Source organism: Dasypus novemcinctus, chromosome 23 (assembly GCF_030445035.2).
Source record: "Dasypus novemcinctus isolate mDasNov1 chromosome 23, mDasNov1.1.hap2, whole genome shotgun sequence".
Taxonomy (NCBI): domain Eukaryota; kingdom Metazoa; phylum Chordata; class Mammalia; order Cingulata; family Dasypodidae; genus Dasypus; species Dasypus novemcinctus.
The window spans coordinates 21,676,225-21,701,380 of NC_080695.1; the positions used below are offsets into that span (position 1 = coordinate 21,676,225).

At 41.0% G+C, this 25,156-nt stretch overlaps 1 protein-coding gene and 1 pseudogene across 7 annotated transcripts in view; one reads left to right on the plus strand and one right to left on the minus strand.

The window, feature by feature from the left end:
• The window catches only part of AUTS2 (activator of transcription and developmental regulator AUTS2), a 1,252,826-nt gene that overhangs the window by 196,604 nt on the left and 1,031,066 nt on the right, over positions 1-25,156 (plus strand). The gene's annotated exons all lie outside the window — the stretch shown is intronic.
• LOC101424486 (thioredoxin-dependent peroxide reductase, mitochondrial pseudogene) lies at positions 20,355-20,994 on the minus strand (annotated as a pseudogene).

A 25,156-nucleotide genomic window follows, 5' to 3' on the forward strand; every position in this document is an offset into this window, starting at 1 on the left:
TTCACAAACAACCTTAAAATAGTTCCTAAAATAGCAATACCTACTTACCTATCCATCCATCCACCCATCCATTCATTTATCCATCCATTCACTTGTTCAGCCACCCTTCATCCATTTATCCCTTTAGAGAAGAGGTAGAACAATCTAGTGGCTAAGAACACAGACTCTGGAGCAAATCTATCTGTTTCAAACAGTGGCTTCTCTTCTTGTTTAATTTTCTTTCATCTTTAAAATGAGGATAGCCAGAGTAACTTCATAGGGTTTTTGATGATTTTAAGGGATTGAGTTTTGTAAAGTGCTTAGAAAGTACCTGGTCATAGGGAGCTCTAAGTTTGCTACTACTGTTATTATTATGGTATATGCTATTGCTGATTTTTACAAAGAAAATGTATCAACAGATGAATTTGGTCCATTGGCTTCTAGTTTCATGACTTTAGACTTTGTAGGTATAGTTGGACTCTGAATTTACAGATTATCTTGAATAAAGGAGTTTCCTTTTTCTTTAAAAAAAAAAAAGAATTTTAGTGTGAGGAAGATGGTTTTGAAAGGGAGTTTGTGGAGGACATGGATCACAGAGGGCCTTGATTCCTGGTCTTTGGATTTGTAGATAAGAAGTCCTTCAGGTTTTGGTCTTGATATGAGATATGCCTCAGAAAGTTACTCTTGCAACTTTGTGAAAAGACAAATCAATAGTAGAATTTGAACAATTAGGGTATTTTAGTAGCCAAGGCAAAATAAAATAAATAAATAAATGAAAATAGTGGCAGTAGAAATGGAAACTAGCAGTTGGATGTAAAAGAATTCATTTAATAGGTTGATTCCTATTTTGGCTCGAGATGGGAAATTAAATTGAAAAGGAAAATCTTTGTAAATTAGTCACCTTCATTTCAATCCTTGATAAGAGGGGAGGTTATTGTTTAAGTATCATTATTGGTTTTGGAGGCAGAGGTACAAAGAGATACGCCAGTGGCCAAGGAAGATCTCTTAAGTTTTTCTGTTCTTTGTTTTTGCACAGCTCATTATGAGCAGGGCCCAATTAGTTCTTGAAGCATGCCAGCCTGTTCTCCTTTCTACCCAATTAACTGTGTGACACTTGGGTTCATGCACAAAGTTACTCTGATTAAAAACTAAGTTTATGGAGCTATATGTGTTTGAACACTACTGTGAGTGTCTTCCAGGTGTTAACATTCAACGTTCTGTGGGTGGGCCTCTGTGGACATTTTCCATGTTCTGTGCCATGACCATGACACCTTAAGTTTTCAAACACTGTTTCATTTCTCCTTTTCTTCACCAACTAATAGTGTGTAGAAAAGATGTAACTTCAGTGAAGATAGATGAAGTGAGCACAAGTTGGAAATAGGGAAGAGGCTGCATTCACAGTCTTTCCCAGAATCAGAGTCTATTTTTGTGATATGGTTTGGAAGAAGGAAAACCTATATAACCAAATCTTACTAAGCTGAGCAGTGGTGAGGATGGTGCAAACAGATTTGTAGGGTAGCTGGAAAGAAATGGAGTTTTATTATTTTTAGTCCAATAACAGAACTTTTTTGGGGGATTGGCCTTTATGTATACTTAGGAACATTAATCATTGATAATTAAATATATGTGATATTTTTCTCCCTATCTTTGATAGTGTGATCATTTCTTCGTGGTATCTTTTCCATTCCTCATTTGCCCTGATCAATCTTTTTGTTTGAGATCAGTGTCAGCCGAGTTTGGATCCCTATCAACCCAGAGGTTTTGATTTTTACGAGGGCCCATCTAAATGTGGAAGATTCTTAGTGTGAGAATATAGTGCAATCACATGTCAGGCAGCTAGTGCAGTGCATATATTAAGTTCATTCTTCTTCCTTTCCACTTTGAATGAGGGAGTGGATACACTGTAGGATTTGGAATATTGTTTTCCTACCACCTTGGAAACGTAACATTTTAGGGAAGATATTCTTGGAACTGGGGGTCGGGGAGGGTGGGCGGTAGGGAAAAATATTACTCAGAGCCCAGGTGTTTTCCTGCTTTCCTTTCTGGAAACCAGTGTTTCTCAAACTGCCATGTACTTGAGAATCACCAGGGGGACTTGTTGCAAGTTCAGCCCCTTCAGGGATAGGGTCAAATCCAGTAGATCTGCTCTCTTGCTGGGTTTAAGTGCCAGTCCCTAACCTGACCCTGGACTGCTGTGCTCCCCCAGTACCCACTTAGGATTTCTGGTGGGAAGGCATTTCTATCACACAGAGACGCTTTCTTTGCCCTTTTAAATTCAAACTAAAGAAAGTATTAAATATGCAGCATTTTGAGAAGGGAGGCTGACCTTGTCTGTCTCCAGAGCCTCACAGAGATAAAGGAAGTGCATGTACTTGGAGGCATCTGGGGATTTGTAGTGTTCCAGGGGGGCTTTCCTGGTTTCAAATGGGCTTTGGACAGCCTCACTGGTAATCAGTATGATTGCAACTGGGCTTCCTTATTTAAGATGCTCTTAAATTTTCTTTCTAACATTATAATGTAAGGCTTTGAAACAAAACAAAACAAAAGAGAGAGAAAGAAGGCAAAACAAATCCTAAGGTATCTTTTTTCTTTCTCTTCATAAAGGTTGAGGACAGTGTGTGACCCTTATTTTTTAATCTTCAGAAACCTGGACCTTTGACATCTTAAAAAGTTTCTCCGATTTTGCAAGGAAGGAGACTGGTATAGTGGAAGGGCCATGCTCTAGGGACCAGGACACTTGGGTCCGCTACCTGGCCTGCAGCTCCTTGGTCATGACCAGTCTCACTTTCACCCTTTTGCCTTATCTATTAAATGTGGGAGCCCTGAAGCTATTGCAGCACTAATATTTTGATTGTAGCAATGGGCTCAAGGTCTGTTGGACTGTCATGTTACAGACATTGTGGATCTGATTTAACTTGTGAGGTATAGCATGTACCATACACCTTTTCCTCACTCAGGATGTCTTTTCACTAGTGCTTCATAAAACTGTACTATGTTGGTGCTGGGAGGTTCTTGGAGAACATGTAGTTCACCCTTTATTTATTTTACAAATTAGACTTCTCCTGAGGTATGCCTAAAGTAAAGTTGGGGTATAATTTCATCTCTTTTCTCCTTCTCTTCAGTGTTTTTCTTAAACGTTGCATTGCCCCCTCACTAAGCTGTTGCTCTTTTAGTTCTATATTCTCTCCATTTAAAAAATTATATACCCCTTCCAGTAAAAGGAATTTGATCATGCACCCCAGTATATGTACATGCTATACTGATATATTGTTATATATGTAAATTAGAAATTACTTAAGGATAGTCTAAGAAGTAAATAGAAAGTTGTGTTTTTTTGTGCTCCAGTGGATCAATTCATACCTTCCCTGGAGTATGAATTTATTTTGAGGACCACTGAGGATTTAGATCTAAGTCCAGACTTCCTTTTAGTAGACTGTTCTGTGATACTTGTTAAAATTACTAATTTTGGCTCTACAACCTAAACCCACTGAATAAGAATGTCTCCTAGTGGAACCTAGAAGTTTGCCTTTTTACCCAGCTCTCCAGGTACCTCTGAAGTACAGCCAGTCTTCAAAACCACTATTTTAGACAGACAGGATGTGTCATTTGTTTTAAGTATTAGTATTGGAAAAGTCTCTGCTCAGAGGACACTACTGAATTGACAGTGGTCCAATTAGCACTTGGAAAAACAGGTTGGCAGTTTTCTTGTGAGTTACTTGTGGAAAATTATACACTGCATAATCATACATGGAATTTCTTGAAACTCCTTGGGGTTTCTGTATCTGTTTCTATGATTTGTAACTCCAAATAATATGCTGTTGTACGTCAGTCTTTTTCTCACTGGGAATCTAAACATTATTGACAATCTAAAGTTAATTAAAAAGTAATTGACCATCAGTATTTACCAAAATGGATTTAATTGTTATTTTTAATTACTTGAGTATCAATAACTTTATGTATGTAAGGGTATTTTAGTATTCTGGCTATTGAATATGCACTCTCTGAAACATTCAAATAAAATCAGATTAAGCCAGATAAATATGCAACAGGAAATTTGTTTCTAACTATTCACCGCAGGTCAGTGTGCTCACAGCTGCCTTGAGTGTTAGGGTTATCTGTTCCAGAATAAACTTTGGGAAAGCCACTACCCAAATCACCATATAGCAAGTCCGCAGGCCATTTGAGAAAATGTAGTAATTAAGATTAAACAAGACGATCTAGGAATGAATTGAAATCAGGGCTGCAAGGAAAAGCCAGATTGGAAAAAGGGAAGCATTTGAACCGGTGGGAATGGAAGTATATCTGGGATCACCAGATTTATCTCTAGTGTAGGATTCCAAAGCAGTTCTTCCTTTTGGTGTCTTCTTTTGCCCTTACATGTGGCTAACTAAGCCTCCCTAATATCAGACACTCAGTGAGGGCGAGACTGTGAAGCTACCCCTGCTCTTGTACTTATTCTGGTTTGTTATTATATGTAAAAGATGCTCACCCTCTACATTCACCTTAGTTTACTGTCTAGTAATGGTGAACCTTACAATCTGCCTGGCACTGCATGTGCCACAGGTCAGGGACTCTGACAGCCTTTGATTTATCTTGACTTCCCTGATAGCAGCTAGTTGAGGCCTTGGGGCAAAGAAGACTCTTGACATGCACTGATTCAAGTAATGTGATTCACAGGGCTCCCACATGACCCTGCCCACGTTTCCAACCACTAACAGATCTTATAACACAAACTTCCCTGCACTTTTCCCAGAGGGGACTGTGTTTTTGTTTTTCAGCCTTCCCATTTGTTTTTTCAAAAAAGATTTATTTATTTATTTATTTATTTATTTATTTATTTATTTATTTATTTATTTATTTATTTATCTCCCCTTCCACCCCACCCCCCACCCCAGTTGTCTGTTCTCTGTGTCTATTTGCTGCGTCTTCTTTGTCTGCTTCTGTTGTTGTCAGCGGCAGGGAATCTGTGTTTCTTTTTGTTGCGTCATCTTGTTGTGTCAGCTCTCCGTGTGTGCGGCGCCATTCCTGGGCAGGCTGCACTTCTCCTTCTGGGGAGCACTCCTTGCGTGTGGCGCTCCCCTACGCGGGGGACACCCCTGCGTGGCACAGCACTCCTTGTGCGTCAGCACTGTACATGGGCCAACTCCACACGGGTCAAGGAGGCCCGGGGTTTGAACCGCGGACCTCCCATGTGGTAGACGGATGCCTTAAACACTGGGCCAAGTCTGCCGCCCCCATTTGTTTTGTTCCTTCTTTCTAGAACACTTCCACTCCCCTTATCTTTCAGTGTGGCTGATTCCTACATATCTTTTAGATCAGTCTGTATAAAGGACACTTACTACATTATCCCTAAACTGGGGTAGATGTTTCTGCTGTGTGCTGCACTGGCCCCCGGCACTATTCGTAGAATAACTTTCGCCATAGTTTTGAGTACTTATCAGCCCCGCTCCCTTACTGCCCTGATCCCTCTGTTCTGCAGGGCCAGGATTCAAGTCATCATGCTCACATTATTTCCTCATTGCTAAACATAGGGTGTGGGACATAGTAGGTCATTAGTGAACATTTTTTGACTGAGTAAGGTAATTACATAATAAAACAATAGATATCAGTTAATAGAGTGACAGGAATGTATTTGCTAACTTTATTGCTAGATTCTATGAGAAAAAATGAGTAAAAATAAACAGATTGAGTGGCACTTATGATAAAAAGCTTTTAAATGTTGCTGGTAATTGCCCTAGTGCTGGGCAAACCCTTCTGCAAATGGGCTTGCTGGACTCATATACAGTGTGTAAAAAGGGGAAAAAACCCTCAAAAACATACATTCATTCATTTCTTCATTTATTCATTCACTTAACAGATACTTACTCTTTGCCTAATGTGTACCAGGCACTGTTGTAGGTGCTCAGGATACAGCAGTGAACAAAATAGACAACAATCTCAAACCTAAAGGAGCATATAGTCTAGTGGTGGTGACAATCGATTAAGAAGACAAATAAGTAAAATATATTGAACTGCTAGAAACTGGAAAGTGCTATGGAGAAAAATGAAGAAGGAAAGAGGGATAAGAAGTACTAGGTTGTGTGTTTTGGTGGGGGATCAATTTTAGATTCAGTGGTCAGAGGAGTCCTTGAGAAGGCAACTCTTGAGGCAACCACCGGAGAAAGACATTAGGCAGTGAGGCAGGTGGGTATCTGGAAGAAGTAAAGTATAGAAGCCATGAGGCAGAATGGTATACCTTGCTCTTTGGCATGTGCTCATCATCCTTCATGTATGTTATATTGACCAGCCTGTCAAGTTGGGATCAAAGTGGCCTGTTTTGTCAGAATCTTCAACAATTTCCTGTCTTTGGACAGTTCCCTCACTGTTAAGGGCAGTGCATTTATTGCTTCTTACAGAGTTAGTCTTATGAAAGAAGGAAAAAAAGCCCTAAAGAAGCTTTTCTTTTTCATGGGTCAAAATTCACAGTTATCTTTGACTTCCCTCTAAGCTCTAGTCTGTGGTGGAACCATCTCTCTCCGATACCGTATTCCTTGAGGGCATGGTGTGTTTTTGTTTACCTAGTTTGCACCTTTTAACACACTGTCTTCTGCATAGTGACCTGACAACTTATTTTGGCTGATAATGGAAGGGCTTTTCTGTCTACTTCTCTCTTCCTTGATGACTTCTTTATCTGTTCTGCTGTAGCACTGGCTGTAAATTCATTTTGTTACTTAATGAAATTTTATCTTCTGTTATGCCTTATTTTGTGCGACTGTCTTTTCTCTCCAGCTAGAGAGGAGCTGGCTCATAGTGGATGTGCTGTAACTATCATTGATTGATGGTGGTCAAATGACTTATCTCTTTGGGGTAAATGAACTAATATCTTATTTTTTCAAGTGTTCTGTGTTTCTGGATTATAGTTTATCTTTGTTTAGCTATCCTTAGCACCTGGCCTGGGTATGCTGCTGGATGACTCTTGGGAACCTAGGGCATGTTAGTAAGTGATAATTCCTTTGTGAATTCTTAAATCACGCAATCGAAGGATCTTTATATGGAATACTGGTCTTCTCCAGACTGACAGTTCTTCAGAGAATCATGGGTTGACTGTTCATGACAAAAAGATCATAAATTATTCTTCCTTTCAAATTTCATTGACATTTTCTTTCTCTCTCTGTAGCCATTTCCTCAAAAATCTAGTTGATCACACCAAGACAATTATTGCATGCTTAATAAAGAAAATGACAAAGCCAAGTTCAGTCACAGGTGTTAGACTGAAAAGTTTCTAGCTCCTCCCACAATGAGCAATAATCAGACCTGTGTCTCAGCAGAATTTTAAATGACTGTATTTCATGACCTTCCTTAGGAATTGCTTTGCTTGGAATACTGTAGTTGAAACTGCTGATGTCCTGTGCACTGTTTCTATTCAGCAGTCTCCTCTGAATGGCACCAATTGGAGATAATTCTTGACTAAAGGCTGACACTTTTCATATGTGGTTACACTTTATAGACTGTCACATGTGATTGTGGAGGTCATGCAGGAGCCTCTGGTGTCCACCAGGATACCAACATTCTGTGAGATTGCTCTCCTGTAATGACTTTGATTTGATTGCTTGTTGATTACTTTTCTGGAAACTCTTCCCATCCTGGTTCATCTCATCTGTTTCCTTTATTCACAAAAGTCCCTGCAGTTGTTTATTGTTATAGAAAATACAACCTAAAGGTATACAGTCAAAATATAAATCCTTGTCTTCCCATGCACAGTCAATACCATCTGTATGCTTACTAAACTCAACAGTTCACAGGTGTTCCTGGGGAGGACTGTAACACAGTGGCACTCACTTTTCTCTTCTGGGCTTGGCAAGATTTTTCAGAGCTCTTTAAGTTTCATTTTCCAATGACACCATACTAAACTGGGAAATAGGAGGGAAGGAGATGGGAGTGTTGCCCAGAGAGAATGGGTGGAAAGTATAACACACATACATCTGTAATTTACTCCAGTTGGATTTCCATAAAACACAAGTAGTGTTGTAAGTGTCCCCCAATGGGGAGTTAGAGCTTTCAATCATCATTGTTCAGAAACTTCTCATATATTTGATGTTAACTTTGAGCTCATAGTGGCTCCTATAGCATATGAGAGAATTACCTGATTTGATTCCTAGCTCAGTCCTGAAATGCCAAGTGGATTTGAAGGGCCTTCTTTGTTCCTACTTTTTAAGAGTTAATAAAGATTTGTCATAATTAATCCTATAATGCATTTGATGAAGTTAAATCATATGTACTTATACTCCAGACTTTGCTTTATCTTTGTTCTAATCTATTAGTTTTATTCCTCATTGATAGCCAAAATGTGGGATCATGGGCTCATAGTCACGTGGTTGGGTGACAGACCTGGGCTGTTGTTGAGGACTGTGCAGATGTTATCTTCACATTTCTCTTGAATTATAGCATCTCTGGGTGCCCCCCTTACCATACAGAGTGATTCTCAAAGTGTGGTCCACAAACCAGCAATGTTGGTAATATCTGGGAACTTGTTTGAAATGCAGATTTGCAGGCTCTGCCAAGACAGATCAGAAACCTTGGGAATGGGAGTCAGCGAATTGTGTCTTAACAAGCCCTTTGGGGAAACGGACTTGGCCCAGTGGTTAGGGCGTCCGTCTACCACATGGGAGGTCCTCGGTTCAAACCCCGGGCCTCCTTGACCTGTGTGGAGCTGGCCCATGCGCAGTGCTGACGTGTGCAAGGAGTGCCCTGCCATGCAGGGGTGCCCCCCGCGTAGGAGAGCCCCATGCACAAGGAGTCGCCCCGTAAGGAGAGCCGCCCAGCGCGAAAGAAAGTGCAGCCTGCCCAAGAATGGTGCCGCATACACGGAGAGCTGACACAACAAGATGATGCAACAAAAGAAACACAGATTCCTGTGCTGCTGACAACAATAGAAGCGGACAAAGAAGAAGATACAGCAAATAGACACAGAGAACAGACAACTGGGGCCGGGGGGCGGGGGGGGGGGGCGCAGTAATAAATAAATCTTAAAAAAAACAAAAACAAGTCGTCTGTGTAATTTTGATGCAGGCTCCAGTTTAAAAATCGCTGCACAGACAGGAGTTGCTTTTCATTTAGTCTCTTGAGCTTGTGGCAGTTGTTGACATTTTAACTTCTATATGAGGAGGACAGTTATGTCTTCCTTTAAACTGATCCTTGGTAGACTTGATCGTCAAATGCAGAATGCCAATGTGAAGATGGACTGTGAAAGTGACCCACTTTGGCAGTGTTTACTTTCTCAGCCAGTGCCTTGTTGATTTAAGTAGCAGCCTTGATACACAAGACTTTCAAAACACATAGACTTTACACTCGTGGCAAGTTCTTTGCTCAGTGTTAGCATTTTTGAAACCCCCCTCTTTACATCTGCCTTCTGCCCAGCAATTTGCTTTTGTGAACTTGATTTACTTTAGACAGACTGCCATGCGAGAGTTGGCAAGAGGAGACAAGTAATATGAAAAGACTTTCTTTGTATTTGTTGTTTAAAAAAGTTCTAATGAGGATTATGAAAGAAGCTTCATATCTTGAATGAAGAAGATAATCAGGGGAGGGTGTTGCAGCAGTGAGGAAATACCAAGCACTGGATGGACAAAGAAAATATGAGGGCACAAGGATGTGAAAATGATACAGAGAAAATGCAATTCTTCTGGAAGATTTTTGTAAATCTGTGTAAAGGAAGGAACCAGGCAACCCAGATCAGTTCACTTCAGTCTGGGAGTTGTCTTAAAAATTACAGTAGCAATGAACTCTTTCCTTCTGAGGTCAGTGTAGGAAGCAGCGCCAACTTTTATTTCCCTATGGAAATGTAGATATAATGCCCTCAGTGAGCACTAAGTTAATATTGGATGATAGTATTTGAGCAAGGACAGAAACTTTTCTATCACTTGACTAAACCCTAGCCTCTTTCACCAGCTTCAAAACCACAGAAGAAAGTCAAGAAAGAATATGATGGTTCCTTTGAGGGCTAAAGAGACCCATGGGAGTTATGGTCATGGCCGATGGGGTTAACTACCAGGGCAGATGGCCCCTCTTTGGAAATGGTGTTTATGTGTGATGAATCTGGACTCAGATGGGATCTCCCTTCATAAGACTTTCATGCTAATGTGCTGGAGGTGCAGTTAATGTTGGGGTTTAAGATATATTTAGGGGATTTGAATCTCTGGACTGACAATGTGATAGCCAGGTCCTGAGCCTCAACAGACTCCAGCACCTACAATCTGATCTATTGGACTTACCACACTCAGCTAAGATGGAGTTGAAGAAGGACAACCACCACACCATGGAGCCTAGAGTGATTACAACTGAAAATGGGAGGATTGCATCCAGCATCCGTGTGGAATCTGAGCCTCCTCTTGACATAGAGGTGCAATGGACACAACCAATCCAATGTCCACATAGAAGAGGTGGCATTGGATTGGGAAAAGTGGACATGGTGGACGATGGGTATGGGGAAAGGCAGGAAGAGATGAGAGGTGGAGGCGTCTTTGGGACATGGAGATGCCCTGGATGGTGCTTCAGAGGTAATCACCGGACATTGTAAATCCTCACAGGGCCCACTGGATGGAATGGAGGAGAGTATGGGCCATGATGTGGACCATTGTCTATGAGGTGCAGAGGTGCCCAAAGATGTACTTACCAAATCCAATGGATGTGTCATGATGATGGGAACGAGTGTTGTTGGGGGGGGGGGAGAGGGGGGTTGGGGGGGTGGGGTTGAATGGGACCTCACATATATATTTTTAATGTAATATTATTACAAAGTCAATAAAAAAAAAAAAGAAAGAATATGAGAACTAAACGCAAAATTTTGCTCCTTCTTAGGATATCTAGGTAACTGTTTAGTAGGACATGATGTTTAAATGGAATATGGTAATAGCATATATTTACAGAGTGCTTCCATGTATGAGGTATTGTTCTAAGGGCTTTACATGTACTAAACCATTTATTCCTTACACAGTCTTAAGAGCTAGGTTCTGTTGTACCTGTTTTACAGTTGAAGAAACTAAGGCACAGAGATAGAGGTTAAACATTCTGCCCAAGATCATACTAGTAGATTGCATTAGTAAAAAGGGTCTAAACCTATACATTTCTACTCTGGAGCCCTTGCCCTTCTTAACCATCATACTCTACTGTACTCATGTATTAAATTGTCATAGATTAGCTTTTTCGTCAGGCCCTTTATTGGATTTGGTCCCAGGGAAAGAGGTCTCTGCTCTTCCTTAGGGACTTTTTTTTGCATATAAAGTTCATTCTGTGGGGAGTGGATATGGCTCAAGTGGTTAAGTGCCTGCTTCCCACATGGGAGGTCCTGGGCTTGGTTCCCAGTTCCTCCTAAAAGCAACCCCCCCCAAAAGAAAAGAAAACAAACAAGCAAATAAACAAAAAAAACAACTCAGGGGAGCTGATATTGCTCAGTGGTTGAGCGCCAACTTCCCATATACTAGGTCCCGTGTTCCATCCCCAGTCCTGGCATCTCAAAAAAAAAAAAGTTCAGTCAGGAAATATTTATTGAGTACCTACTTAAGAGTGTTAGCTAGAAATTTATATCAAATTGTGGCCAGTTTTTTCTTTTAAAGTTTAGATTCTTGGACCTCATGTTGCCTCCCTAAAGCTTAAATAGTATAGTGGTTACACAGGGGTATTGCAGAAATGAAATGAATCTTTCTTATATTTGATGAATTTGAATAAGATGAGCAGAATATAATTGTTTTTTTTTAAAAGGTTTATTTATTTATTTAATTCCCCCCCTCTCCCGGTTGTCTGTTCTCTGTGTCCATTTGCTGCACCTTGTTTCTTTGTCCGCTTCTGTTGTAGTCAGCAGCACAGGAGTGTGTGCGGAGCCATTCCTGGGCAGCTGCACTCTCCCCGGCGCTGGGCGGCTCTCCTTACTGGCGTGGGGCTCCCCTACGCGGGGGACACCCCTGCGTGGCGCGGCACTCCTTGCGCGCATCAGCACCGCGCATGGGCCAGCCACACACAGGTCAGGGAGGCCTGGGGTTTGAGCTGCGGACCGGGTTTGAACTGCGGACCTCCCATGTGGTAGACGGACGCCCCAACCACTGGGCCAAGTCCGTTTCCCTATAATTATGCTTTTAATGATTGTTTTCCTCCTCTTAACAAAAAAGATTATACCAAATTGGAAATATCTGGATTCTGTCAGTATGGGTAGCTGTTTATTTTTTACTGCAAATCACCAAGAGCCAGACTTAAAAAAACAACAGTGATTTCTGGGAAGTCTAGATATGTATACCTGCATAACAAATTACCCCAAAACTTATCAGCTTAAAACAAATATCATTTCATAGTTTCTGTGGGTCAGTACTTCCTCAGTGGCTTATCTGGGTGGTTCTTATTCAGGTTATTTCATGAGATTGCAGTCAAAATGTCAGCTGGGGCTGTTGTCATCTGAAGGCTTGACGGGTGCTGGAGGATCTGCTTCTGGGGTTGGTTCACTCACATGGCTTTTGGCAATAGGCCTTGGTTTTCTTACCACTTAGACGCTCCATAGAGCCACCATGGCATGACGGCTGGTTTCTTCAGAGTGAGTCATGGATGGGGGAGGGGGGAAGAAATGGCCTTATCTTGCAAGTCACACTTTCACTTCTGACACATTCTGTCACTAAGTATAGCTTGTACCCAAGGGGAGGGCAACTGGACTCTGCCTTTTCAGTGGAATATCAAAGAATTTGTGGACATATTTTTAAACTGCACTAGGCCTGACTTCACATCTACTAAATCAGACTCTTTGAGTGTGGGAATCTGCATTTTTAATATGTTCTCCCAAATGATTTTTATGTGCACTTAAAAATAGAAAACTATTGGGTGTTCAGGTGATACCCTGTTGCGTGATTAAGTCTCGAAGTAAATAGAACCTTACAATGGCACCATCTGGTTTATTTAAGAAGCCAGAAATTCTTTTTATGTATTTAATATTCTGAATATTTAAGGTTTATGTTTAGGTACTAAATCAGGTACTAATTAGATAATATGGTAAATTTTTTCCTCAGATTTCTCTTTATCTGTATAGGCTTTTGTTTTGTCACTCAGCCAGCTGGATATGCCCTACTCTAATTTAGTCTGTGATGTCTCTCAGCATATATAGCTGAAACAGGAACTTTAACTGATGGAAAGATGTGGCTGGGAAGGCAAGGCAAAAAAGGGTATCTTGAGGTTTTGTCTCAAGATCAAGGGTGAACTGAACAAATGTCTGATGGCTCCCTGCTGCTACATACTTTCTTAGGAGAGACGAGGTGTACAAATCCAGGAGTTTGGGAAGAAGAGCCAAGTGGTTTCTGGAGCCCCTCTACCTTGGATTCACTCCCTCTAAGATGTTAAATGACAGCCTCAGCAGTTGGCTCTGTGTGAAGCTGTACCTGCTGTACCTTGGGGTACTTCACACCCTGAGGCTTTTGGTAGGCAATTAGGCCCCCTTTTCCATAATAGCCATTGTTTTCCTGCCTTCCCATCAACATTAGCCCTCAGAATCCTTGCATCTGATTAATTCAGAATAAAGGACATGTGCTATGGAAATAATCTTCTTCAAATCTATGAACCAGCCACCCATCCAATCCCCATCCCCTAACCCCCTAAACAAAAGAAGGCAGATGAATACAGATGCTCAGAGACCCAAATTCCATGACTCTAAAAAGCACACAATTAGGAGATAAAAACCCCAGTGAGGAAATAACATAATACTTCCAATAAAGAGAACGCATCTCAGCCTTTTAGTGCACTGCATCCAGAGTCTCTGACCACATGCTGGAATGGCCATGTGATGGAGCTGACATGCCCCAATAGGTACAACAGATTGTTCTGTTTATAACCAATCAATACCCCAATTAACACATATTTATTGAATCTAGGAAGCACCATGGTTCACAGTACCGTCATTAGCTATTTGCTGGAGTAATGCAGTAGTAGCTTCTTAACCCTTCTGTTTGCCTTCAGGCTTGCTCCTGCCCCAATAAAATCAATTCTGTACATTGAAACCAGAGTGAATTTTCCTAAAAAGATACAAACTTGATCAGGACACTGACCTACTTAAAATACTTTGCCTGATAATCAGCATGCATATAAAGCCCACATTCCCTAGCATGACTTAAAAGGTCAGTCAGTCTGACTCCTGCCTGACTCTACTTCCCTACTGCTGCTTCTCCACACATGTTCCAGTCTCCAGCCTTCTAGTCTCCACTCCATGTGCCTTCCCAACATGCTCCTTCTTGTCATGCCCACCTCTCACTGTGCTGTGTAGCGGTGGTTGAGAGTATTGGCCCCAGAGCTTAGAAGGCTATGATCCAAACCCCAGCTCTATGACTTATTTGATTGTATGATATTTGGTAAATTATTGGATGTTCGGCGCCTCAGAGTATTTTCTGCAAAAATGCTCTGCAGAATATTGTGAGCATTTAACTGTGATATTTAAAATGCTTTGCACAGCACTTGTCCTATAGTTAAAACTGAGTAAATGTTGCTGTTGCTGATATTAATGATGTGTGGATAAGCCCCTGACACATAGTAGCTTCTTTAAAGAGAAATCTTTTCCTCCCAGAGTTTCATTCTCTTTTGAGAGGACTGATCATGAGAAATCTTTAACTCTGTCCTCTGAGTGATTGTAGGGGTGGGGCTGGCATTGGAGAAGGTAGAGAAGCAGGGTTTTAGGAGACAAAAGGAAAGAAGGTGGAGGAGGATTAGAAGAGCATAGATTTAAAAAGGATTGTGTGTTTCCATATGATCTGTCTTCCATTTTGAATATAATTAATTACATCATCCCTTATAGGGCAGGGCTTGAGTGGTGGGCTGATACTCAGAAGAAACTGGTAGTCTCACCTTGGGTAAATCACTCCTATTTAAGCCTTTGTTAATTTATCTGTTAAAATGGGTCTGCCATTAGATAACTCAGATACCTGAGAACTTTTTGAGAACCAGAAAGGATAATGTGATGTAAGGGAACAATATTAAACTCCTAAGCATACAACTTTGAAAAAAAAATAAAAATAAAAAATAAAAAAAAAAGAACATAAAAGGTTCCCACATACCCCACACCTCCACTCCTCCCACATACCCCACACCTCCACACCTGAACAATCTCGCTCATCATTGTGGTACATTCATTGAAACTTGTGGGTACATTTTGGAGTACTGCTGCACCACATGGATTATGGTTTGCATTGTAGCTTACACTCTCCCCTAGTACATTCAGTGGGTTATAGCAGAAGATATAGTGTCCAGCATCTGTCCCTGCCATATCATTTAGGACAACTCCAAATCATGAAAATGGAGTTGACTTGCTGATGTTCTACTATAGAACTGTTGTGACTCTAGCAATGGAAGTAATTGTATCAAAGGCAACCTTTTATATTTACATATTATCAATGCTGAAGCACACACCCTCTGGTGGTAGAGATTGCCAGGAGTTTAGAGAGTTACACATGTTCAAAGTATCTCCAATATTTCTCTTCATTCCTTCTGCATCTTTCCCTTGAGAATGATTCGGAGTTCACAGTGGTTCTCTAGTCAGAGTGCCACTCTCCACGCTATTGGCAGAATTATCATCATATTAATACAACTGAAATCCGAATGGGCCTCTTGGGATGAACACCGCCTGTGAACACATGGAGTCAGGACAGTTTATCTGAAATCTTGAGCAAATTGAAACGTAACACTCCTTTTCTCACTTATGATCTTAGGCTCATAATGGCTACCATATTGTATTACTTCAAGGCTTTAAAGGCATGCGTAGATACCTAGCACAAGCCTGCCATGCAATCGACATGTGCTAGTCTTTTCTGTGCCTGTGTAGACATCTAAAATGGTTCTCTAGTTCCCTTGGAATATCCAATCCAAAGCCTTCAGTTGAGGGGCCTCCACGGTTTGACTCCAAGCTATCTTTTTGATATTATTTCTACGCCATTATCACCTTACCTCCTCATTCCCCATAAAATCTGCCAGACCCAAGGCCTTTGAGGTGATTTTTCAGTTAACCACAGCCTTAGCTTTTTTGTGTGCTCTATCCTATGCCTTCACCTTGTGGTACTTGCTGTGGGTGATACTTTCCCCAGGCCATGAGACTTGAAGGGCCAGTTCACATTATAGCTTTTCCCCAAACTACTCCTCCCCACCAGGTGGGATGAGTCCTTCATTCCCTGCATGTTGTTTTACTTCTATTATAGCTGTTATCACAGTTTTCCTTATAGCATCGTCATTTCTGTGCATTTTCCCCTCTGGATTCAGAGTCCCTGGAGGGCAAAGACTATGCTTTATTTTGTGCTATGTTTCTCCACCCCCACAGTGCTTATGTGGTAGGGCTTTAGTAAACACTGCTTGAATTAATGTATGAATGAACATCTCTCCTAGTCCTGTTGGCAGTGCTGTAATGCAGAGGAGGTGAATGTAGAATTTTGGCTTAGTGGATTTAGTTTAGCATAGGAAGGGAGTTTTCCAAGAAGAAATAGTGGCTTTGAAAACAGGAATTGACTTTAATCTTGAGGAAAACACATGCCAGCCTTTTTCATAATAGTTTCAATTTTAGAAGAGCATTGTGTTACTGGAAAAAGTACAAATAAACCCATGACAATACTGTGTGTGGGAGATAAAGCCTCATAAAAACCATCTTCCCCTAACTCTCCAGCATAATTAGGGTATTTCTGGAATGGGGCAGGGAACATAACCAAACATCAGCAAAAACTAGTAACACTATGTTTAAAGATACTTCTTGCTATTGGGAAGGTAGGAATAGAGGGCTTGTATTTTCCATCCAGCACAAATACATGGTTTCCTATCAGCTTTTGCCAGACTTGATGCTGTTTTGATTGCTTTGTATGGTTAGTGTGGGTACTAGGTTTGTCAAAGATAGTGCTAGTATCTACTGGGCAGGAAATATTACCCAGAGGATGGTGCTATGGATTTTCTGCTGCACTTTATCCTAAGCATGTAATATTCTTCTAATTGCTGGTCTCTGTTGGTTCAAGGGTACCCTCAGTGAGTCCATTGCTGGTAACTACAGCTTTCAATTGGATTACAGTTTTGTTTTGTTTCCTGCTGACCATTTGAGTGTCTGCCTGACTCTTGAACTCTGGAGTTCTGGATCCAGGTTCTTTTAAGGATCAAGTAAGAAAGATCTTGATAATGTCTACTTTTTATCGGCTTTAGATAGCAGCTGCTGTGGGCTTAAAACCAGACTGAACAGCAGACCCCAATGACTTTGTACCACCGTTTCCTTACCTCCCTACTATGAGCTACCATCAACTTTCCCTAGTTTGGCTCAAGAGCCTACCAACTTACCTCTCTGCTCCTACCCCTGCTCCCTATAGAGTGTTCTTCAGTCAGCAGCCAAAGTGGCCCTTTTAAATTAAAATGTACTTTAGACTGTATCACTCCTCCATTCAGATTCTTCCAAATAGCTTCCCATTTCACAAAGAATACAATTCCAAGACCTTACTTACCATGGCCTGCACAGTACTTCATGATCTGGTGCCTGCTCTCTCTCAGCTATCTCATCTCCTGTCCTCTCCTTTAACCGTATCTGACCTGTGAGCTTTCTTCCTGTTCTTGAGGCAAGCCAAGCGTTCCTCATCTCCGAGCTTTTGCATTATTGTTCTCTCCACCTGGAATGCTCTGTGCCCACATGTAAATGTGTCTCATATCTTTTTTTTTACTCAGGCCTCTGCTTAAATGTCACCTTGTTATAAAGGTCATGTCTACCCATGTCCTTAGTGCTAGAACAATGTCTAGCATATGGTAAGCACTTAGAAAATGTATGTTGGAAGTTAAGTAAACATTAGCCAGAGATTTTAGCAGATTTATGTAGAGTATGTGTGACCTAGAAGGGCTGTGTATCTGGAGTCAGATGTGCCATTGGACACAGCTGGGTTTGCCTACCCCTCTCCATATGATAGCTTTTCAACACTGTGAAACTTATCTTACGTCTCAAAACCCAGATTTCTCTACTAGATAAATTAGATTATGCCTACTACTTGGGGTTGTTGTGATGAATACAATTATGTCTGTAATATGCCTGGCATTATATCTGATACACATCGGAGACTTCCTATAGTATTAGTTCTCTATGATGTATAGGATTGGGGAGTGTCTAAAAATGGGTTGAATCTGGTATATACTTCTCAAATACCTGTAAGTAGTTGCAGATATATTTAAAGTAACTCACCTGTGCCTGGCATACAATCTATCTTAATAAAGGTCCAGACCTTCTTGCTTTTAATCATCAAGCCCAGACACTTCTCAAATACTGCTGATAATCTGGGTGTCGACTAGGGCAGTTCTATGGGCATGTAGGGATTTTGGTGAAAAAAATGTAAAAGGCAGGGAGTGGATGTGGCTCAAGCAGTTGAGCGCCTACCTCCCATATGGGAAGTCCCAGGTTCGGTTCCTTGTGCCTCATAGAGAAAAACCAAAAAACAAACAACAAGCAAACAATTGAAAAAACAACTCAGGCAAACCGATGTGGCTCAGTGGATGAGCGCCAGCCTCCTCCCACATATGAGATGTCCTGGTACCTCAAAAAAAAAAAAAAAAAAAAAGTAAAAGGCAGAAGTCAGTAGCTAAATTGGGGGCAGTTCACAATCCTGCTTACACAGGTATTACCATTTAAGAAAATGGCAGTTGAGTCCAGGGCAATTGAGACTGGGGCTGTACCAGCAAATGTAGTTCTATTTACATCCTCCGAGTAATTAAGGTTTTAAACCAGTATTCCATTGAGATTCCCCTTGCCAAGAAAAACCCATTGTAAATTTCTGGTTTAGAGATTCTGTAGTTTTAGGGAGTTGTATTTTTTTTGTTATTGTTGTTGCTTTAACATTTTCTTGGCACTGTAAGGTAAGCCCTACTGGTCTACCTTGTAAATATTGTACAAATGTTGTGAAAAGCTAAAGCATGCCATTTGTTTTCCTATGTTCGTTATAGGAAATAGCAATGCTGATATCCCTATCTGCTTCTTTCCCCAAGTTTCTACTCAGGTAGTTGGGAGTGAGAAAGAAGATAGATTATCAGTAAAAGATGGGAGTTGTTTTCACAGGAGTGTTTTGTGGTCAGGACTGAGCCTGGCAATAGAGGAAAGTCTGTGACTGGCAGGGTGTGTGTGTTTGACCCTTTCTGCTATACCAGTGGCCATCTCCCAGCCAGGCCCCAGGGTGAAAGACCTCTGAAGCAGAGGCTGTTGAACTGTCTGGAGCCGTTCTAACCTGGTGTTGTGAATAGGACTCCCAAGAATAGGAGCTGTGTTCCTTTTGCCACCTGCAGCCCTGCTTTCAGCCTGCACAGTGAATGTGCACTTGGGGGCTGAATGGGCACTTGGAAAAATCTACAGGAACTTTGTGCATGCATAGTGTGTGCGCAATGGCATGGCAAGGAGTGGTATGTGCTCTCTGGAGATGTCTGGGGGCTGAGGGCTTGCAGAGGAGGGGCTGCCCTCTTTATGCCACTTGGTTTGCCAAGAATGTGCTGCCCTTGACAGTGTTGTGGCCAACAGGAAAAGCATTCATGGCATCTTAATGAAAGGCAGCAGTTCCTTTCTTCCAGAATAATTGAGTTATGTTCCTTTTTAAAGATGGAGAGAGAAGTCAATTATTTTTCAGTTAAAATTTTTTAATTAAAAAAATTTTTTCTTCCATGTAATACTTTAAGAAATAAATTACAGTAATTTCAAATACAATCCCTGGACTCAATAAATATCTTTTATAATTATACCCAATCAATATTTAGAAATGTATATAGATAATATGTCAATTAACAAAATAAGTAAAATAACTGTGTAAAATGCTAATCTTGAGTTGGACCATGCATGATGAGTTAAGTTACTTTCCTTCAAGTGTTTTTAAATGCGATTCACATTTGTTTCAGTCACATACACATCTATTGCAAGAGTTAAATTAGACAGCTGATGCTAACAACTTGCAGTTATGATTTTTGATATCTTAAAAGAAAATTAAGTTTAATACAAAGAAGTTCAAGAAAAAAATTTCAGGAGGCTTGATCAGAAGCTTTAAATTTCTTCTCTACTACTTTGGTGTACACAGAGGTTTGAGTAAGTCTAAGAAAGAAAAACATTTCCTTTACCACTGAAGACATGACCCAAGAAGTAGGCAAATAGGGTTAACTCTATAGGAAAGAACTGGTCATTAGGATGTTACAAATAAAGGACTCATTAGATTAGCAACTACCAAGTTTAAAAAGCCTTAACCAGTATTAAAAAACAGAATAATATTTATTGAATATATTGAATATAATAGGGTTTGTTTTTTTTTTGTCCTCTATAAACAAACATTTTTGAAATGCTGAAAAGGGGTTCTAACTTGTGGTTCTTCTCTGGTCTGAGAAGGGAGAAGCTGCAGGTGTACATGGATGACTTACTGACTCACCTTCTCAGGGTATTCTTTGGAAGCAGTCGGATTTGGCTTTATTTTAGGAGACTCTAGTGTCCAGTTTGCTGGGCAGACTCTCTGTGGGTCTCCACAAACTGGAAAGCCGTTGCCGTTTGGAGGATGCCTTCCATGCTTCGGCCCACTGGGAGATCATTGACACTCAAATGCTTGATGACTCCATTAGGGTCAATTATGAAGTCTTGTGAAATTTATTTAATTAAATGTGATGAGTGCAATGTTCATGTGGCCCAAACTGCCATTGTTTCTTGGTGTATTTATCTGGGCAAGATGGCCAAAGGGGGAATCCATTGAAACATCAACAATTTCACAATTCACATCATGAAATTCACTGGCTTTGTCACTATAAGCAACAAATTTTTGTAGGACATACAAAGATGAGATCCAAAGGCTAGAAGAAAAGTACCAAATACTTCCACTTAAAGTCATCAAGGCTTAGTTCTTTGAATTTGCTGAAGGCAAATTTTGCTTGACCAGAATCAGAACACACTACATTTGCCAAGCATTTTCTTATAGAAGCAGCATGTCTAAGGGCAGAAATACCCTGAGGAATGGTGCTCACATTGAGCAGCTAAGCCCAGAGTAGCCTTCCCACAGAAGCAGCCATCTTCCGTGTGCACCACAGTCACATGATGGACAGACCTGAGTTAAATTTTACTTTCAAATAGTGATAGTTGCAAGTTAACCTGGCTTTATTATAAGGAGATATACAACTACTTTTCAGACTTGGTTTTAAGCTGCCACTTTCTAGAATAATCACATAATATGCCAAAATGTGATAAGGCACCAAAGACTTCCATATCCCATCTGTGTAGCTGGTTTGCCTTTCTCTGTAACTCAAAAATGGATGTGTTTTCTGAAGGGGCATGAGTCTGTTTTCTCTTATCTTATATCTTACATACACTCTAATATACCTCTTTTTTATTGAAATTGGGGATTCTCCCCCACCCCCCTGACTTGATAATACATCCTTAAGAGAGAGTTTGATAAGGGAAAAAGTTGTCAGCTTAAAGGATCGAGGTATTTGAAGCACCAATTTAAAAGTCATCTTAAGAATGAGAGATGTTTTGTTGGAAAGAAATAAGATCAGGAAAAATACTTCTTAGTATGTTGGAGAAAATGCTTGGCTTGGTTTTGCATCTTCTCCAGACCTCTTTATGACCAGTTTTAAAAATGTTTAAATAAATTTGGTGTAATTGCATCTCTGCATATGTTTTGCATAGCATAGGAAAGATAACAGAACCGTCTTTATTTTTCACACTATTTACTCTAAGAGGTCCTTATCATTAAATGATTTCCTGTTGGAAGCAATACTTTGTATTTGCACTTGGGTGACTGTCAGTCTGAATCCAGCAAGAAGTCATGATATCTGCTGCAGTTTTCTAGTGGGAAAACAAGCCAATCCTCTTGCTTCTGGAATTCTAAGTACTACAGAGTCTAGAATTGTTGATTAGGTTTGGGTATGGAGGGACCTTATTTTCTCTGTAGAGCTATTAACTCTGGAAGGAGGCTTTCCCCTTGGGAGAAAGTTATCTTGGATCCAAACAATTCTGACATTTCCAAGCTGTATTTCCTGATGATCTCTATAAGGAAGAAAGAATTGTCTCTTGAGCTTCCATGTACCTTCTTTCATTCAGCAAATAATAGGCTAGGATGGGCTTTGAAGCCAGACAGCCCAGGTCCCAATGCTCACTAGCTCCCTGAGCCATAGTTCCCTCATCAGTAAAATGAAAATCGTAATAGTACCTATATAGTAAGGCTGTTGTGAGAATTACATGCATTAACACACGTGAAGTGCTTGACAGTGCTTACTCAGTAAATTCTTGCCCATCTCTTCCTCCTCCTCTTCCCCTCCTCCTCCATCATATATCCTCAGACACTTACTCTGATCACTAGGGAGACAAACTAAGATACAGCTACCTTATTGAGGATCACATGTTATGATGCGAGATGTGAAAATAGAAAATAAATAATTGTATGGTAAATTGATAACTGAAATATGAACAGGCTGCTGGCATGGAAGAAGGAACATCTATGTTTTTAACTGCCAGGAGTACAGCTCCCTAGCAGCTCATCCTTACTACTCTCATCCCCCATTGGTATCATTCTCATCTTACTCATTCCCTTCTGAAAGCAGTATTTAGTGTTGCAGGTCTCATGGATACTTTGTGTTTATCCTCTATGAAGGAGGAAGAAGCAGCAGAATATGTTAGTTAAGGGAACCTTTCTACAGGTCTTTCGTTTGGGGAAATAAGACTGGTATTTAACAATTGGAGGCCTATCCAGGGCAAAATCGAATGTAGTGCTCTGGTGTGCAGTGTTACAGGTGAGCAACACAGGAAATCAGATATCTGTGGGTTCCTGTGGGCTGCTAAGTTGGGAGGCAGGCTTGGTAAGGGATGTTGGATTTGAGTTGGATCTGAAAGAATTGAGCATTTGGGTAAACCATGGCCTGGCCTGGGAATGTGGGAGGCCCAGGAAGCAGCTCCTTTTCACCTCCCATAGGAGGACCTGCCTCTGGACCAAAGCAAGATGCACACGGCATAATGATGTCTTTGTGTTCATCATTATGTTTCTGGTCATTTGGCAGGAGTTACAGCCTAGAGAGATGAGACGGAGAGCAGAAACACTAGGGCCCAATGGGTCTGTGAGTAACAGCCTAGCAGCCCCTTTGTTTGTGAGCTGTTTGTATTTAAATGCCATTTACATAAGGAGCTGTCAGAGTTGAGTTGGCCCTTGATTATTCCTTGATGTTGAGAAAAGAAAAGAAAAGAAAAGAAAATGCTGGCTAATGAGGGAGTTGGGTTCCTTTTCTCCATTGATGACAGTCTCTTTTCTGATCTGATGGTCATTAGGTGGTATGTGACTTGGGGGTTATGTACCTGCTGAAGCCATTTTTCCCTCAGAGTTGTAATTGATGAGGGAGACCTATCACTTGTTATGCTGATACTATACAGATTTTTGTATAGCTGTCAGCCAAGTGAGTTTTAGGGTAGCTTCTGATTGGGTGCAGGTTGTGGCAAAAGCTATAATAAATAATGAACTGGTGAGGGTAGATTTTGATTGACCTGAGATTGTATATTATTAAACTGAGTCTGCATGTATATGTCAGCTTATGAAGAACCAGACCCATAATCCAACTCAGAGCTGTGGAAGTTTCAGTTTATTAAATGTGCTTTATATCACTATTAATATTGAGGAGCAGAGAGGAATATCTGCAATCTTTTTTTTTTCTTTTTTTTTTATTTTTTATTGATTTTGTAAAAATATTACATTAAAAAAACAATATGAGGTCCCATTCAACCCCCCCCCACTCCCCCCCCCCCCCCAGCAACACTCACTCCCATCATCATGATACATCCATTGCATTTGGTAAGTACCTCTTTGGGCATCTCTGCACCTCATGGTCAATGGTCCACATCATGGCCCATACTCTCCCACATTCCATCCAGTGGGCCCTGGGAGGATTTACAATGTCCGCTGATTGCCCCTGCAGCACCATCCAGGGCAACTCTAAGTCTCAAAGGCGCCTCCACATCTCATCTCTTCCTGCCATTCCCCATACCCCTATCAGCCACCATGTCCACTTTTCCCACTCCACTCCAATGCCACCTTTTCTCTGTGGACCTTGGATTGGTTATGTTCGTGGCATCTCTATGTCAAGAGGAGGCTCAGATTCCACATGGATACTGGATGCAATCCTCCTGCTTTCAGTTGTAGGCACTTTAGGCTCCATGGTGTGGTGGTTGTCCTTCTTCAACTCCATCTTAGCTGAGTGAGGGGAGTCCAATAAATCAGATTGTAGGAGCTGAACTCTGTTGAGGCTCAGGGCCTGGCTATCATATTGTCAGTCCAGAGATTCAAATCCCCTAAATATATCTTAAACCCCAACACCAACTACAATTCCAGTAAAATAGCATGAAAGTCTTATGAAAAGAGATTCCATCTGAGTCCAGTTTCATCACGCAGAAACACCAGCTCCAAAGAAGGGCCATCTGACATGGCAGTGAACCCCATCTGCCATGACCATAGAGCCCGTGGGTCTCTCTAGCCCTCAAAGGAATCAATACCTGGGGTTGTATCTACTTTATCTGTCTCTTAGATTCTGCTCAGTTGTGCATAAGGGCAATCCTTCTGACAGCCTCCAGACTCTTTTTTAGAGACTCGTAGCCATATAAACTCATTTCTCCTTTCCATTTCCTCCTTACATTAGGTCAAACAGCATTTTAAAGTCATGTTATTATATGTAGACAGGGATATTCTGCTAGATCCACATTGAACCTTCACTTCAAGGTCATTTTCCAGTTGCATCATCAGTTGGTACTTGATAGTGATCCCTCGGTGCCAGGGAGGCTCATCCCCGGGTGTCATGTCCCACGCTGGGGGGGAAGGCATTGCATTTACATGCTGAGTTTGGCTTCGAGACTGGCCACATTTGAGTAACATAAAGGCTGTCAGGAGGAAATTCCCAGGCACAGTGCTGCTCTAGGCCTTGTTCTTATTTCAGTTTGCAATCTTTTAATCTATGCAATAATGATTTGGAGGGAGATTACCAGACATCTCAAACTATTGTTTGCCTATAATTGTATTCAGAACCCTTCGAAGCACTGATTTGTTTCTGGCATGCTGATTTGGCTCAACAGTCTCATGAAGCTCTTTTACAGTCCTCTTTGCTTTAGTTTTCCAAAAATAATTGGAGAATAATAATAACGTGGCTGGTAATAAAGAAGAGAGTAAGGTTGAAAACAAAGTTTTAGCCGATCAGATAG